Source organism: Rattus norvegicus, chromosome 5 (assembly GCF_036323735.1).
Source record: "Rattus norvegicus strain BN/NHsdMcwi chromosome 5, GRCr8, whole genome shotgun sequence".
NCBI lineage: Eukaryota > Metazoa > Chordata > Mammalia > Rodentia > Muridae > Rattus > Rattus norvegicus.
The window spans coordinates 156,676,264-156,693,200 of record NC_086023.1 but is presented as its reverse complement, the minus strand read 5'-3'; the positions used below and the strand labels follow the sequence as shown (position 1 = coordinate 156,693,200).

At 47.1% G+C, this 16,937-nt stretch overlaps 1 long non-coding RNA gene and 1 other non-coding gene across 2 annotated transcripts in view; one reads left to right on the top strand and one right to left on the bottom strand.

Annotated features, from left to right (window-relative positions):
- The window catches only part of LOC120103017 (uncharacterized), an 11,385-nt gene extending 6,472 nt beyond the window's left edge, over nt 1-4,913 (top strand). The window contains exon 3 of the long non-coding RNA XR_005505064.2: nt 2,060-4,913. This is a non-coding gene — a long non-coding RNA (uncharacterized LOC120103017). The remainder of the gene's footprint in view (nt 1-2,059) is intronic.
- A 4,148-nt stretch (nt 4,914-9,061) lies between these two features.
- On the bottom strand, nt 9,062-9,142 carry Trnap-agg30 (transfer RNA proline (anticodon AGG) 30). The gene has a single exon. It is a non-coding gene; the product is annotated as a tRNA-Pro (tRNA).
- Between the last annotated feature and the right edge of the window lie 7,795 nt (nt 9,143-16,937).

The window sequence follows — 16,937 nt, the reverse complement described above, 5'->3', positions numbered from 1 at the left end:
ATGGCTGTACCAAGAGACCAAGGCCATGTAAGGTATAAAGGAAAGGGGTTTATTGGGGCCCCTAGTTCTAGAAGCCCCAGAGCTCGGTCCTGGCTTCTCCTCAGCTTCTGGTAAGAGCCATAAGGTGGCCCAACCCATGGAAAGAAGGAGCAAAGAAGTCAGCTAGCCTGTTCTCAGAGCTCACTCCTGGGGGAATTACAAGAATCCTTTCATGACGGCAAGCCCCTGTGACCCAGACACCTCCTAAAGGTCCTATCGCCTCTCAGTGCTGTGACACCAGCAATGAATTCCAACAGGTCTGGCAAGAACAAACCACATCCAAGCCAGGGCAAGTTTAGCGTCTCAGTTCCTTCTCTCCAGCCCATCAATTACTTTAGGAACTTCTCCTATGGGAATCAGTAAGAGAGGGGACCAAAGGGTTGGGGTATCGCTAGGTTAGAAAAGTGCTTGCCCGGCATACACAAAGCCCTGGTTCCATCCATAACACTTCATAAACTAGGCATGGCCGTGCGTACTTGTAACCCCGGCGCTCAGGAGTTGGAGGGAGGAGGATAAGAAGTTCAAGGTCACTTCCAGCTACATAATGAATTCCAGGCCAGCCTTGGGTTACATCATACCCTGTCTCAATCTGCCAATCAATAAAAAAGGAGGGACAAGGTGGCTAAGACTTTACCTCCATGGCTCCAGCCCCATGGAAACCTGAAGTTCACTACCAACACACCTTGAGGAATGGTCCAGAGTACACCATCCATCACTTCCTCTGAGACCCCGGGTTTTGACAAAGAAAACAAAGCCACTAGAGGCAGAAAGCAGGACGTGAGTATGAAAAGGAAGCTGGCCTTCAGGCTTAGTGTCAGTCTTCTAACACTGGGGGGCTGGAGAGATGGCACAGTGTTAGGAGCACTGACTGTTCTTCCACAGGTCCTGAGTTCAAATCCCAGCAACCACATGGTGGCTCACAACCATCTGTAATGAGATCTGGTGCCCTCTTCTGGTGTGTCTGAAGACAGCTACAGTGTATGCATAAAATAGATTAATCTTTTTTTTTTTTAAAGTAACACTGGGCATGGCGATATAGTCTCATAATCCCAGAGCTAGTAGGCAGGCTGCTAACTTTATAATAATAATAATAATAATAATAATAATAATAATAATAATAATAATAATAATAATAATGGGGGATGAGGTATATATAGCACAATTTGTAGGATTTTCCTAGCATAAGTGAGCCCTGGGTTCCATCCTTAATACCACATTAAACTGGTGTGGTGGCACTGACCTCTAATCTCAGTAGTTAAGAGGTGGAGACAGGGGCTGGGGATTTAGCTCAGTGGTAGAGCGCTTACCTAGGAAGCGCAAGGCCCTGGGTTCGGTCCCCAGCTCCGAAAAAAAGAACCAAAAAAAAAAAAAAAAAAGAGGTGGAGACAGGAAGATGAGGTGCTCCAGGTCAACCAGTGCATAGCCTGGGCTACATCATGTAACAGGATGAGGTGGGGGCAGGAGGATGAAGTACTCCAGGTCAACCAGTGCATAGCCTGGGCTACAGCATGTAACAGGATGAGATGGAGGCAGGAGGATGAAATGTTCCAGGTCAACCAGTACACAGCTATATCAGGTAACAGGATGCTGTTGCTCCCAGATCTTTTTTTTTTTTCTTTTTTTCAGAGCTGGGGACCGAACCCAGGGCCTTGCGCTTGCTAGGCAAGCACTCTACCACTGAGCTAAATCCCCAACCCCCCCCTTTTTTTTAAATATTTTATTTATTTATTATATATGAGTACATTGTAGCTGTCTTCAGACACACCAGAAGAGGGCATCAGATCTCATTACAGATGGTTGTGAGCCACCGTCTGGTTGCTGGGATTTGAACTCAGGACCTGTGGAAGAACAGTCAGTGCTCTTAACCACTGAGCCATCTCTCCAGTCCCCGTTGCTCCCAGATCTTTACTGCTACACATTCACTTTCTGAAATTATAGTTCTAAAAGCACAGCGATTCCTTTGTGACCTTTTTGTCTTTTTCTGACTGAAAGCCTGTGTGTGCTTTTCCTGCCGGTCTAGGTTTTCCGAGTGTTCTCTGAAGACAGCCTCCACGTCCATCTCTCTCTACAACCACTTGCTCCCCTCTGTGCCTAACCTTAAAGGCTCGAGGGGCTGCGGATATGGCTCAGTGGCTAACTGAGCACACTGCTCCTGCAGAGGACCTGTGTCAGATTCCTAGCACCCACGCCAGCCAGCTCACAGCGCCTGCAAACCCGGCTCGAGATCCACCAGCGCTAGTTTCTGCAGGCCCCAGTACTTGTAATCGGGAGCCTACGTGTGTGTGTGTGCACGTACCACACGCACGCCAGGTGCCTAGAGAGGTAAACGAAGGCATCGGAGCCACAACGAGTCACAACCCGACATGGTTGCTGGAAGCCAAACACAGGTTTTCTGCAAGAACAAACCGCTGCTCTAACTACTGAGCTATCCCTCCAGCCCCAAGTAAATAGAATGTTTAAAAAAAAAATCTAAAGAGAGTGGCTGGCAAGATCCATCATGCGGTCATTTAAGAGCGTGTATCACTCTTTCTGAGGACCTGAGTTTGGTTCCCAGCAGCCATATAGGGGGCTCGCAACTGCCTATAACACCAGCTAAATGGGAACCCAATGCCTCTGATCTCTATAGACACCTGTACTTGTGTATATGCGCGCGCACGTGTGCACACACACACACACGCGCACATGCACACAAAGAAACACATACATACATGTACTTAAAATATTTTTAAAAACTGGCTGGTAGTAGCCCATGCCTTTAATTCCATGAAACCGGGATCCCGTCTGTAACCACAGGCCTATGGGTTTCAACGCACTGACTCTCAGACCAAGGTAACTACTTTTCTTTTTCTTTTTCTTTTTTTTTTTTTTTTCTTCTTTTTTTCGGAGCTGGGGACCGAACCTAGGGCCTTGTGCTTGCTAGGCAAGCGCTGTACCACTGAGCTAAATCCCCAACCCCTCTTTTTTTTTTTAAGATTTGGTTTTATTTCATGTGTGTAAGTGTTTGCCTGCCTGTGTATGAGCGCTTATATGCTAGCCTGATGTCCTCAGAGGTCAGGAGAGGGCATGAAATCCACTGGGACTAGATTTGCAGACAGTTGTGAGTCCTGGGGATTGAACCTGAATCCTCCTCAACAGAAGCCAGGGCTCTGACCACTGAGCCATCTCTCTGGGCCCCCGCGGCTGACTCCTCTAAGACAGGCTATGTGCAGGGACTCAGATAAGAGGGCCTCTAGGGGGGCTGGGGATTTAGCTCAGTGGTAGAGCCCTTACCTAGGAAGCGCAAGGCCCTGGGTTCGGTCCCCAGCTCTGAAAAAAAAGAACCAAAAAAAAAAAAAAAAAAAAAAGAGGGCCTCTAGGTGTCCGAATGAGAGGGGGCGGCCGGAATGGTTGCTTGTGGCTGCCAGGATGCAGAATCACGCTCACGCGCTCACATGCACGTGAAGTTTCTCCATCACCAAGGTTTCTGTGCGACAAGCCTTACCTGACCTCATCTCAGGACCGCAGCGGGGACCAGACCGGCTCTGAGAGGCAGCTAGCTGACAGCACCTGGCTCCCACACCTCATCAAGCTCACCAGCCATTCCAGAACACCTCCGCAGCAGCCTCCAGAGAGATCCTGATGGGTTCCTCATCTGACTGGGGGAGATCCACGCTCATAAAAGCTTCCAGACCTCTGAAGCAATTTACCCATTCCCACCTCCTCCCCTGTCCCTGGGGACCCTTCCTCTCTTGGCTGTGGAGGACAGAACGCACTCCATGCTCAGTGAGTACAAAAGAAGGAGCCCAGAATGGCAGCTCTTGGAGGGTGGGCCAAAAAAACCACGAGGGATAAGTCCCCTCTGTGAAGCCTGAGAGTCCTCGAGGAAATAAAAGATCTACACCATTAAGATGCTGATAATATCTGGGAGGTTGAGGGGAAGCCTGTCTACACAGTGAGTTCCAGGACAGCCAGGGACAGATATATAGAGACCCTGTCTCAAAAAAAAAAAAAAAAAAAAACCAAAACAAACAAAAAAAACCCAATAACAGGAGCTGGAGGGATGGCTCAATGATTATAGCACTGGCTGTTCTTCAGAGGATTCAAGTTCAACTCCCAGCATCTACACAGTGCCTCCCAACAGATTATAATTCCAGCTCTAAGGTATCTGATGCCGTCTTCTGGTCTCTGTGGACACCAGGCATGCATTGGGTGCACAGCCAGAGAGCAAAACAAACAAAAGCAAAACACACACACTTACAAAATAAACTTTTAAAAATATTTTAAAAAGGGGCTGGGGATTTAGCTCAGTGGTAGAGCGCTTACCTAGGAAGCGCAAGGCCCTGGGTTCGGTCCCCAGCTCCGAAAAAAAAAAAAATATTTTAAAAAGAAGTCAGAAGGCTGGAGAGATGGCTCAGCGGTTAAGAGCACCGACTGCTCTTTCAGAGGTCCTGAGTTCAATTCCCAGCAACCACATGGTGGCTCACAACCATCTGTAATGGGATCTGATGCCCTCTTCTGGTGTGTCTGAAGACAGCGACTGTGTACACACATAAAATAATCTTTTTTTAAAAAGTACACTAGAAGGAGGTTTTTAGTTTGTTTTTCAACACAAGATTTCTTTGTGTAACAGCGTCGGCTGCTCCGGAAGTCACTCTGTAGACCAAGCAGAGCCTTGTACTCACAGAGATCCACCTGCTTCTGCCTCCCAATGCTGGGATTAAGGCGTGTGCCACTGGCTTCTCAGCAGGGCAGTTGTAGCAGCCGTAGTGTGGCACACCCAGCAGCGCACACCTTTAATCCCAGCACTCAGGTAGTAGATGCGGGTGGATCTCCGAGTTTGAGGCCAGCCTGGACTACAAAATGAGTTCCAGGACAACCAGGGCCACATAGAAAAACTCTGTCTCGGGGCTGGGGATTTAGCTCAGTGGTAGAGCACTTACCTAGGAAGCGCAAGGCCCTGGGTTCGGTCCCCAGCTCCGAAAAAAAAAAAAAAAAAAGAACCAAAAAAAAAAAAAAAAAAAAAGAAAAACTCTGTCTCGAAAACATACAATCAAACAAAAACAACAAATCTGGCTTCTCATGAAACCCAGGAGGTGCGCACTAGCAAAGGAGAACCTTGAATCGCTGATTCTCTTGCCTCTCAAGCCTGGGACTACAGACTCGCGCCTCCACACCCTGTTTAAAGGCCACTTTAAGTTATCGTGCTTGAAAACATACTTCCCTTATGGAGCCATCTCTGTCCGTTCTTCATATTGTTTTGGCATTGTTCAGAGGGCCGTGCTGTGACAACGTCATGGCTAATAATTGATTAGGAGCTCCCTTCCTTCAAGATCCCAGGTTGGTTACATCCTGAAGGTCTATATTCCACATCTACACTCAACAGGGAAGGAGGAGTCAGGCTGGGGAACGAGCAGGCTGCCATCCAATCAGTAGCCTATATTTGGAAGCATCTTCTTGTCTGTTTCAAGAGTGTCCATCGCGGAGAGAATATTCCCTTACTAACAGTTCCCCTGATGTTTCCGCAGCAGCTCATCCTTTCATTCTTTGGAAACAGTTTAGGAGTCCTTTCCCTGACGAGCCGCGCGTTCCCTCCGCACTGAGCGGAGAACGCTCCCATCAGCCTTTGCGCTCAGGGCAATGCTGTCTGACCTGGGGAGTCTTCTTCATTTCAGTAGTAAGTGCCTTCGCAATTGGGTGACACTGAGGGTGCAATGGTGGGGTGAGGGCCAAGTTCAGCAGTTTTTGAGCCCCTGCTACTGCGCCAGCCTCTGTAGCTAAGGCCAAGACACAAAGGTGAGTAAGCAAGGCCCTTGCCCTTGAGCCTTGGGTGCTTGGAGCCAAACTCTGGTCCTCCAGTAGAGAAGCAAGTACTTTTCGTTACTGGGTTATCTCCAGCCTTCTAATTTCCGTTTTTTTTTGGGGGGGGTTGTTTGTTTCTTTATTTGTTTGTTTTTGTCTAGGTGGGGGAGACAGGCAAACCCATAAGAGCAGCCAATAGAGGGTTTCCTACCTGGAGCCTTCGGAGGCCAAGCACCTGAGTGAGTGGTGACTGAGGGGGAATTAATTGCGTGGAAGAAGCTAGGGAAGGTTTCCTAGGCCAAGGGAAGTACCCAGTTACGCTTCAGTTAACTAGGAAGTTTGCATGTGGTGAGGGGGTATGAGGTAGAGAGAGCTTTGATTGACTGTGGTGTGGAGCTGTGGACCATCCCAGAAGTGACAGGCAGTGACTTCTGTAGACAAGGAGACATGACTGGGTCTAGATTGAGGGGATGCTCACAAGGTCTTCCTGCAGAGGATGGAGCTGGTGGGTGGAGAGGTTATGAGATGCTGCCAGCGCTTGTCCAGCCGGCTTTGCAGGTAGCCTTGGGGATGGAGAGGAAGGAGGGAAGACACTCAGTGAATACAAGGTTTCCAATCGTAAGCCAAGTACAAGGACCCGTGCTTCTGGTCTCAGACTTTGGAGGTCTGGTATAGAGTCCTCCAAGGGCTTGGTCATTGTCACTTCTGGAGTGGTTGGGATCTAATTCACCTTCCTCCCATCCTTCATAAAGTCAGGTAGAAACATGAGCAGGCAAACTGGATTTGCCATTCGGAGGAAAGTCTCACTAAAATGGGCCCACGGACCTACTCCCAGTTTCCCACAAGGAACGTTCCTGGGCAACGGTGAATGCAGACTTTTCTCTGTCTTTCACGGCACCTGAGTCTTAACTACTGTCCCCTCTTGACAGAACTGTTGCTGTCACCTCCTAATGAGGCTGCTTTTATTTCTGTTCATTTCTGCATTTGATCCCAAAATTCAGGCCTGGCAGTGATTCTTAATTTTTCTACAAGAGTCTAACTCTGTAGCTCAGGTTAGCTTAGAACTAATGATGTAGCCAAAATTGGTCTCAAATTTGTGATGATCTCTCCAGCTCAGTCTTTCAAGTACTGGGACCTACCACATCTGGCTCAGAATGGTCTTTTAAAAATACATTAGAGGCCGGGCAGTGGTGGCACACGCCTTTCATCCCAGCACTTGGGAGGCAGAGGCAGGAGGATCTCTGAGTTTGAAGCCAGCATGGTCTATAGAGTGAGTTCTAGGACAGCCAGGGCTACTTGGAGAAATCTTGTCTCAAAACAAAACAAAACACAAACTAGGGGCTCAGTGGTTAAGAGCACTTGTTGCTCTTACAGAGGCTCAGTTCCGGGCACCCACAAGGTGACTCACAACTGTCCCTAACTCTAGTTCCGTGGGAGCCAATGCCCTCTTCTGAATTCTGTGTGTATGGAATACACACGGTGCATATATATATATATATATATATATATATATATATATATATATATATATATATAACCATGCAGGCAAAGCACCATATGACAGCTGTTCGAGGTTGTCAACTTTACTACATCTGGGATGAACTACAACCCAGAAATTGAGGGCTCTTGAGGTAAGGAGACAACAAGCCTTTTATCCGGACCTTGAGACTGGAAGACTCAGGTCTTTGATCCAGGCCTTACGGTGGGATGACACATGTTTTTGATCTGGATTGACACATGCTTTTAATCCAAAACTGGAGGCACAGATATAATCTGAGCCATACCTTCTTCTGGAGGCCTCCTATATAAGGACAATGGGAAGAAAGAAGGGGTTGTTCTTTTTGCCTGCTTATACTCACTTTGCCAGATTCCCTTTGTGTGTGTGTGTGTGTGTGTGTGTGTGTGTGTGTGTGTGTGTGTGTGTGAGAGAGAGAGAGAGAGAGAGAGAGAGAGGGAGGGAGAGAGAGAGAGACTCATTCCATAAGTTCTGAGAATCTAGAGAATCCTGACTAAAACAGATTTTGGTACCAGGAGTGGGGTATTCCTGTGACAGACCCGACCTTGTTTTGGGGGAGGATTGTAAAGGACTTTGGAACTTTGGGCTAGAAAAGCCATTGAGTACTGAGAGCTCAGTGGGATCTTCTGTGGAAGCTTGGAGGATAAGAATGTTGAGAGCAGTGCAGAAGATGGAGGCCTGGCTTGTGAAATTTCAGAAGGAAATTTAAAGTCTCGGTCAAGCGTTTGTTATTTTGAATTAAGATTCTGTGATTCTGGTTAGCTGGGGCTGAAGAATTGGCGGTGATTAACAAGATACCATAATGACTAAAGTGAAACCTTCGATTTGTTGGAAATTTGCTGGAAACCTTGATGCTGGTTAGCTGGAGCTAAGAAATTAGTGGTGATTAAGAAGAGACCAGCATCACTGAGGTGAAATGTTCTGGTAAAAATATTTTCTTTTTTTTTCTTTTTCTTTTCTTATTTTCGGAGCTGGGGACCGAACCCAGGTAGGCAAGCACTCTACCACTGAGCTAAATCCCCAACCCGTAAAAATATTTTCTAAGAGCACAGAGCTGTGTTCCAGAGTCAGTCAATGATGGACCTCATGCTGTAGCTGGACTTGGTAATGTGTAAGAGTCACCGAGGTGGTACTGCTTTTGAAGGTATGAAGAAGTCATGAAGAACAGCTGAAGCTTGGTGCTGTGAGAGGCCAGGGAAGGCCATTGGTGAAGGTGCAGCCTCAGTGGCAGCTGAAGGCCCAGGATTGAAGAGGTCATGAGGTCATGTAAAGATGTTAAGGACTGACACCAGAAAGAAAACCTACGAGAAACTATTATTGGTGGATGTGGTCTCAGTTACAGCAAGGAACCCCAGCAGTTTTGGACCATGGGATGGCCACCAAAAAAAAAAAAACAAAACAAAACAAAAAAAAAAAAAACAAAAAAAAACCGCAACAATGGAGTGGATCCAGGCAGAGCCTTGAAGACAAGCTACATAGGGCAGAGCTGGAGAAGGGACCCTAGAGAGGAGTCAGAAGATTGTGAGTGGATCCCAGATATTGGACTGTTGGAGTTTGAGTTTCCTTTGATTTGATTGTGACTATGCCCTGATTTTGTCCCTCTTGAATTAAGAAAATATTTTACTGGAGCCCATAATTGAGAGATTTTGAATCTTAACAGCTTTGAATTTTAAGAGATTGGCTATTTTAAAGGGAAGGAAATGATTTTTTTTTTTTTGGTTCTTTTTTTTTCGGAGCTGGGGACCGAACCCAGGGCCTCGTGCTTCCTAGGCAAGCGCTCTACCACTGAGCTAAATCCCCAACCCCGGAAATGATTTTTTTTAAAAGATTTATTTTATTTATATGAGTACACTAGAAGAGGGCATCAGATCCCATTACAGATGGTTGTGAGCCACCATGTGGTTGCTGGGAATTGAACTCAGGACCTCTGGAAGAGCAGACAGTGCTCTTAACCACTGAGCCATCTCTCCAACCTATAAAAATGAATTTTTAATGTGTTTGAATTTATACAGACTGTGGGACTTTTAAAGTTATTTATATTTTTAATATGATATCTTGGAGATGAAAAAGAAAGGATTTTGGCTTAATAGTGGTGTTTGTGTATCAAGTTGACAAGGGGTCAGTTGTGCTGGCTGGTCTTGTGTATCAATTTGACCCACACTAGAGTAATCACAGAGAAAGGAGCCTCAGTTGAGGAAATGCCTCCACGACATACAGCTGTAAGGCATTTTCTCAATTAGTGATCAGTGGGAGAGGGCCCGGCCCATTGTGGGTGGTGCCATCTCTGGGCTGTTGGTCCTCGGCTCTATAAGAAAGCAGGCTGAGCACGCTGTGGAAAGCAAGCCAATAAGCAGCACTCTCCCATGGCCTCAACTCCTGCCTCCAGGTTGTAGCCCTGCTTGAGTTCTTGTCCTGACTTCATCCAGCGATGAACTATGATCTGGAAGTATAAGCCAAATAAAGCCTTTCCTCCCCAACTTCCTTTTAGGTCATGGTATTTTATCACAGCAATAGAAACTCTATGACAAACCCATACACATAGAATAAAATAAATTTAAAAATATAGGGAGATTAGGGGCTGGGTAGGCAGCCAGTCGTTAAGAGCACTTACTTCTCTACAAGAGGACCAGAGTTCAGTTCCTAGCACCCAAGTCAGGTAGCTCACAATCACCTGTAAACTGTAGCTCTGAGATTTGGCACAGCCTTTAGGCCTCTGAGGGTGCCTGCATCACTCTGCACACACCCACACACAGACATACACATCGACATATAATTAAAAATTTAAGAATAAGGGGTTGGGGATTTAGCTCAGTGGTAGAGCGCTTGCCTTACAAGCACAAGGCCCTGGGTTCGGTCCTCAGCTCTGGAAAAAAAATTTAAGAATAAAAATACACATTAGGTGGCATCCCCTGTTTAATAGGCCTTTCCGTTGCCTGCCTGGCCCACGAATCTGCCCTCTGCCCGCCGTGGAACCTCCTCTGCTGTCCTACCCTTCTGGCCCAGTGTGTTCCATATGCCGGCTCTTGCCCCCAAGTTCCAAAGTGATCCCTGCATGTACCTAGGGCACGTTTATGTGACATCTACTCTGTGCCACACACTGGGAACTAAATGAACACAAATCTTTACTACTGGGAAATATACATGTGGGGTGTGTGTGTGTGCGTGTGTGTGTGTGTGTGTGTGTGTGTGTGAATGAATGAGGTCTTCTGTCCAGGCTGATCTCACCCTTTCCATGACTAAAAGGGAAAAGTGATTTGTGATACACAGATAATAAGCAAAGCATGCATACAACTCTGGGTTGGATCCCTAGTGTAGGGGGAAACAAAAGGATGTTGGGTGCCCATTTAGTGCCAGGAGACTTGGAGGCCTCCAACTGTCACTGCCCATGATGACATTACCCATCACCACCCTGCAAGCTGCGTAGGAAGTGGCACAGTTGCCTCCACCACACGCCAAACACTGCAGCCTGCAAGGTGACACTGTGGGGTCTCTGGGCACCACGTTCCAAGTGGACAGCTTTAGTGACTGAAGTTCCTCTCATCTGGCGCCACCTCTCAAGGGTTCCCCAGTGACAGCATCCTGGGGGGCAGAGCCTCTGACAGACATTTTTTTAAAAGATTTATTTACTATATATAAGCACATCGTAGCTGCCTTCAGATACACCAGAAGAGGGCATCAGATCCCATTAAAGATGGTTGTGAGCCACCATGTGGTTGCTGGGAATTGAACTCAGGACCTTTGGTAGAGCAGTCAGTGCTCCTAACCACTGAGCCATCTCTCCAGCCCAAGGGCAGAGCCTCTGAATCGTGGTAGACCTCTGGTGGGACGTGGTTAAACCGTATGGTCGAGTGCTAGCCTAGCATACAGGAAGTGCTGGATTCGAGCCCAGGATCACAGAAACCTGTCCTGTTGGCAACTGTCTGTAACAGAAGCGCTCGGGAAGCACAGGCAGGAGGATCAGAAGTTCAAGCTCGTTATTGCTACCTAACAAGTTTGAGGCTAGGTCGGGCAACATAAGAAAGAGGAATGAGGGTATGTAATGTATGTTTACAAGGATTCAAATATTTACAATGTATGTATCAAATATTACTTGGATATATGATATACTACCAATGTGTATGCATTTTTATGCTTTTTAAAAAATATGTATGTGCCAGGCAGCACCTTTAATCCCAGCACTTGGGAGGAGGCAGAGGCAGGAGGATCTCTATGAGTTCAAAGCCAACCTGGTCTATAGAGCTAGTTCTAGGACAGCCAAGGCTACACAGAGAAACCCTGTCTCGACAAAACAAACAAAAATATGTATTTAGTGTACTTTTGGGAGTGCAACCTATTCTTGCCGGTGCCCATGGAGGTCTGAGAGCGTCAGAGCCCCTGAAGCTGGAGTTACAGATGGTTGTGAGAACAGAACCCAGGTCCTCTGTAAGAGCAGTCAGTGCGCTTAACCACCAAGCCATCTCTCCAGCTCCCCAATATTTTTAAAGCACGAAGTTAAACAATCTTTTTTTTAAATTGTAGACTTTTGAAACTATTTTCTTTTCTTTTCTTTTTTTTAAGATTTATTTATTATAGATGAGTACATTGTAGCTATCTTCAGACGTGCCAGAAGAGGGCATCAGATCTCATTACAGATGGCTGTGAGCCACCATGTGGTTGCTGGGAATTGAACTCAGGACCTCTGGAAGAGCAGTCAGTGCTCCTAACCGCTGAGCCATCTCTCCAGCCCCTTGAAACTATTTTCAAATTATGTGTATATGTGGCTGTCTGGGTGTGTGTGTGTGAGGGCAGATGCCATCAGAGGCCAGAGGCATCAGATCTCCCTGGAACTAGATGGCAGGCAGGTATCAGTGCCCCAACACCAACACATAGGTGCTGGGAACTGAACTCAGGTTCCCTGCAAAAGCAGAATACATTCTTGACCACCACTGAGCTCGCTCTCTCTCTAGTCCCTGGATAATCCTTTTAAGTCCTCAGAGAAAAGCAGTCTGCTGTTTGGTTTGCCAACCTGGAAGGTCTGAGCAAGATTTATTTGTCTCTCCCATCAGTGTGAAACTTGAAGCGACATGTGTTCGGGAAACTTCCTCTCCTAGCCTGCCTCTTAATTCAGATGATTTCTTTTGTCTTCTGATTTTTGCTTAGTCCTGACTTCAGCGGTCACCTTAAAAAGAAAGAAACTGCATGATGTGTGTTTAGTAAACCCATTTGGGAACATGGTGGAAAATGTAAATAAATCATACTGGAGGAACAATGTAAACGGAACATCTGACGGATGCGGTCTTACAGGCTCGTGAGTTTCTAAGCATCGTCAAGCCATTTCTTCCAAGGATAAACAAAACCCCAGCGCCACATGAAATCTATCTCACAGGGCAGGAAGAGTCAGCAAAACACCGGGGCAGATCCAAGGGGCACATTTCATATCCCTTTGTAAACAGGAAGCACACATTTCTATCAGTCAAGCCCTGATGAGTGGAGGGATGCGGGCGTGGGGGATGTGTGGTGTGGAGGTTGGTGGCTGGGTCTGTGAATGAACAAGTTAGGGCCGGGCAAACTTATTGTATCACAGAACCCTGTGGGCCTGGCAAGAAGACTCAACCAGTTAAGGTACTTGCTGTTGACCCTCTCCACATGATGGAGATTAAGAACCAATTCTCACGAGTGTCTCTGACCTTCACACACATGCCTACCCATGCACGCACACATACACACACACACCTGTATGCACACTTACAAATAAACATAATTTAGAAATTACCAGTTATAGACAGACCGTGGTGGCTGGCACACGCCTTTAATCCCAACACTCAGGAGGCAGAGGCAGGCAGATCTGAGTTTGAAGTTAGCCTGGTCTACAGAGTGAGTTCCAGGACAGCCAGTGATACACAAAGAGACTCTGCCTTGAAAGCATTGGCTTCTCTTTCAGAGGACTCAGGTTCAATTCTCAGCACATGGGAGCTAACAGCTGCCTGTAACTCTTTCTTCCAGGGGTCTGACACCCTCACCTAGACATCCACGTGGGTAAAATACCAATGCACATAAAATAAATAAATTATTATTTTTTTTAAAAAAAGAATTACCATTTTGTTTTTCTTGAGCTTATTATGGTTTATGGATCAAATAACAGTACTCCCATTGAACATTTGCAGTAATGAACAAACAGTTCATTTACATTGAGTGAAATCGAACTGTTATTGTGGCTTTTCTTTTTCTTTTTTTAAAAGTTCGTGGGGCTGAGGAGATGGCTCACTGTGTGAGAACATTTAGTTGGCAAGCATGAAGACTTCAGTTCAAATCCCCGGCATCCACATTTAAAAAACAAAAAACAACCAAACAAAAACCCATGGTTAAAAGTTTGTTCATGGGCTGACACATGAATGTTCCATGGTGCTCGCTAAGCCCATCTTTGAGTTGCACCTCCAGCTCCAACAAACTTTAACAGCATATAGACTATATATGTATGTATGTATGTATGTATGTATGTATGTATGAATGAATGTATATATGTCAGCTTAAAAATAGTTCCCAGCCAGGGGGTGGTGGTACACTCCTTTAATTCCAGTACTTGGAAGACAGAAGCAGACTGATCTTTGTGAATTTGAGGTCAGCCTTGTCTACCCAGAGAGTTCCAAGGTCAGCCTGGGCTATATAGTGAGACCCTGTGTCAAAACAAACAAGGACTAGAGAGATGGTTCAGAGGTTGAGAGCACTGATTGCTCTTCCAGAGGTCCTGAGTTCAATTCCCAGCAACCACATGGTGGCTCACAACCATCTGTAATGAGTTCTGGTGCCCTCTTCTGACATGCAGACAGATATGCAGAGCACTGTGTATATAATAAATAGATCATTAAAAACAAACAAACAGACAAACAAAAATAATTCCTGGCTCAGAGGGATGGCTCATAAGATAATGAAGTCCCTTGAAACCCTCGTGAGGAAAGGAAAGAACCGAATCCTGCAAGTTGTCCTCCAACCTTGTGAGGCCATGGTATACACACTTACACATACACCAACCAGCCAGCCAAACAACCAACCAAACGACATTTCCAAGATGGCGCATGGTTAGAATCCTAGCACGTGGGTAGGCGAAGGCAGGAAGGTGGTTTGGGACCAGTCACGGTTGGGTAGGGTAAGCCTTATCTCAAAAACAAAAGGAGTGATTTTCCTTTGAGACAATGATGATCAGGGACATCTTTCAAAGTCCAGGAAATGTGTCGTTTGTCCTGAGCTCCGCTGTCAGGGTCACCTTCTGCTTTTCATTTCTCTCTGGACTACCAGTCCGTTTTTGTAGACACACATGAATCTTGTACACAGATATGCGCACCGTGTCTCATGGAAGGCAGTTAACCCCGGCTGTGGATGTTGGCCAGCCTGCAAGTTCTGTGCCCGCTCTCTATCTGATTAGCACTGTGGGATACTAGGACTTACTTCCCCTTCAGCTCCCAAGGGCTTCTGCCTGGCTACTTCATTCATTATGTTATCGGTTCCATCGAAATGTTGTAGGGTGCTTGCGTGCGCGTGCGTGGTGCGCGCGCGTGCACGTGACAGACATTTGGAGGCTAAGAACTTGACTTTGGATATCATCTTCAATTGCTGAGTCTCTCTCTGAACCTGGGGCTCACGTATTCAGCTAGGTTGGCCAATCAATGCCAGGGATTCTCCTGTCTCTATGTCCCCAGAGCTGGAATTCCAGCTGCAGGCCACCACCCGCAGCTTTTACGTGGGTTCTGGGGACTGAATTTAAGTTTTCAGGCTTACAGAGCAAACACTTGACTGACGGCCATTTCCCCAGCTCCACCCCCAACTCATTCATCTGGCTTCGCAGATGGGAGTCTTTCTGGATCCTTCTCTGCTAGGTTGGAGTCCCCACCTCAAACATTCGCATCTTCGCTATTGAGCTTTCATAGTAACTACGTCACAACTGTCAAGTTTTATGTCTAACCTGTGAGCCCCGCGTGACCCAGGACCAAGTCTGGCTGGATCTCCGAGAGCACAGCTGGATCCTGCAGCAAACCCAAGCGCTAGACCTGATGCCTCAGAATGCAGATGTGATGAGGGGCTGCAGAGCTGACCCAGAACCTGGGTTCCCCTGTCCTCTGATAGCCTACCCTCCCCGGATTCCAGGAAGCCCTCGGGAACATCACATCTCCTCAGGAGGATGCCCAGAGCCACTAACCTCTCGTGACTTTCTATTTTGTCGTCTTGTCATTTTTCCAAATCAAATTCCACAGACCCAGGTTTAAAAATAACCAAGAAATGCAATCTTCTTCACTGGGGAGTTTGGCAAAAACAAGCTCTCAACAAAGACCGGTGAGTGACTGGCTTCACCCGTTCTTCTGTTCAGGCCCCAGTTCAGCTCAGTTCAGGGCAGGGAGGAGCAGGGAGGAGGCAGGACTCCTGGTCACTGAGGACAAGGGCACCGAGGCCGGGGCACCGGCCCAGACTGGATGGGAGGCCCTCGCAGATTTTCAGGCACACGCCCTAGTAGGAAGACAGCTGCTGGGGGCTGCGGAAGAACCATTTGCCTTGGAGTCCTGGCTTGCTGGCCTCCAGCCCCACACTGGGCAAGAGATCAAAGGTGCCCTGTGGAACTGTCTCCATTAGTAATCCAAAATTCTAGCTCCTTCCCTGGGGAAGCATTGCCTGTGTTCCAGGCTGTCCTTCTCCGTCTTGACTCTGGAAGCCGGCTAGTGTAATAAGAATACTTTGGCTGAAGACCCACCTCGAATTTGATCTTAGCCAAACGGCCGAGAAGCGATAAAGACCCACCTCAAACATCCCCTCCCGACCACTTTTTTCCTACTTGGTCTACTTTTCAAACTGTCATCTATTTTTTAATGTCCATTTTGTGGGTAAGGGGGGGGGGGGGAAAGGTGTGTTGGAAGGAAAGACGTTCCGTCCAGGAAAGGCCCGGAAAACGTTCACTTTGTGTTCCCTTCTTTGCATAAGCATCTCGGTCCCGCAGTGGGGTTTTCCTGCCTGTGATGGTGCGCCTCCCTGTTAAAACACCGTGTGCTGCTTTTTCCTTTCCCTGCCCCTGGGCAAATTATTCCGGAGAATTTCTTTCCACTTCAGAGGGAAATAGCGGACAAGAAAAAGTGGTCTTGTGGTTGGTGGCCCCTGGCTCTGCGTGGATTCTGAGCTTTTTTGAGGTCGGATCAGAGGAGAGGACAAAGCTCCACCCTCTGAAGGGAATTCCAAAGACCCAGCACCAATAAGAGGAAGGCATTTCTTCCGGACCAATGGTTCTCAACCCTTCTAATGCTGTGACCCTTCCATACAGTTCCTCACGCTGTGGTGACCCCAACCATAAAATTAGTTTCCTTGCTACTTCATAGCTGCAATGTTGCTACTGTTATGAATCAGAATGTAACTGTTTTTGCATATAAAGGGTTGCTAAAGTGGGGAGGGGGGAGGCGGCCCATAGGTTGAGAACCATTTTTCTAGATACTTTGCATTATGAAATACCCACAAGGTAGCGACCAAGCCCCTTTCCAACCAGCCTGCTTAGTTCTCTGACTCCAGTTAGAGGCAGTGAGTGACTTCCCTGTTACAGATAGCTCAGAGAGGTGCAGCGAGGTGCCCCAGGCTGCACAGCAGTTAGCGGCAG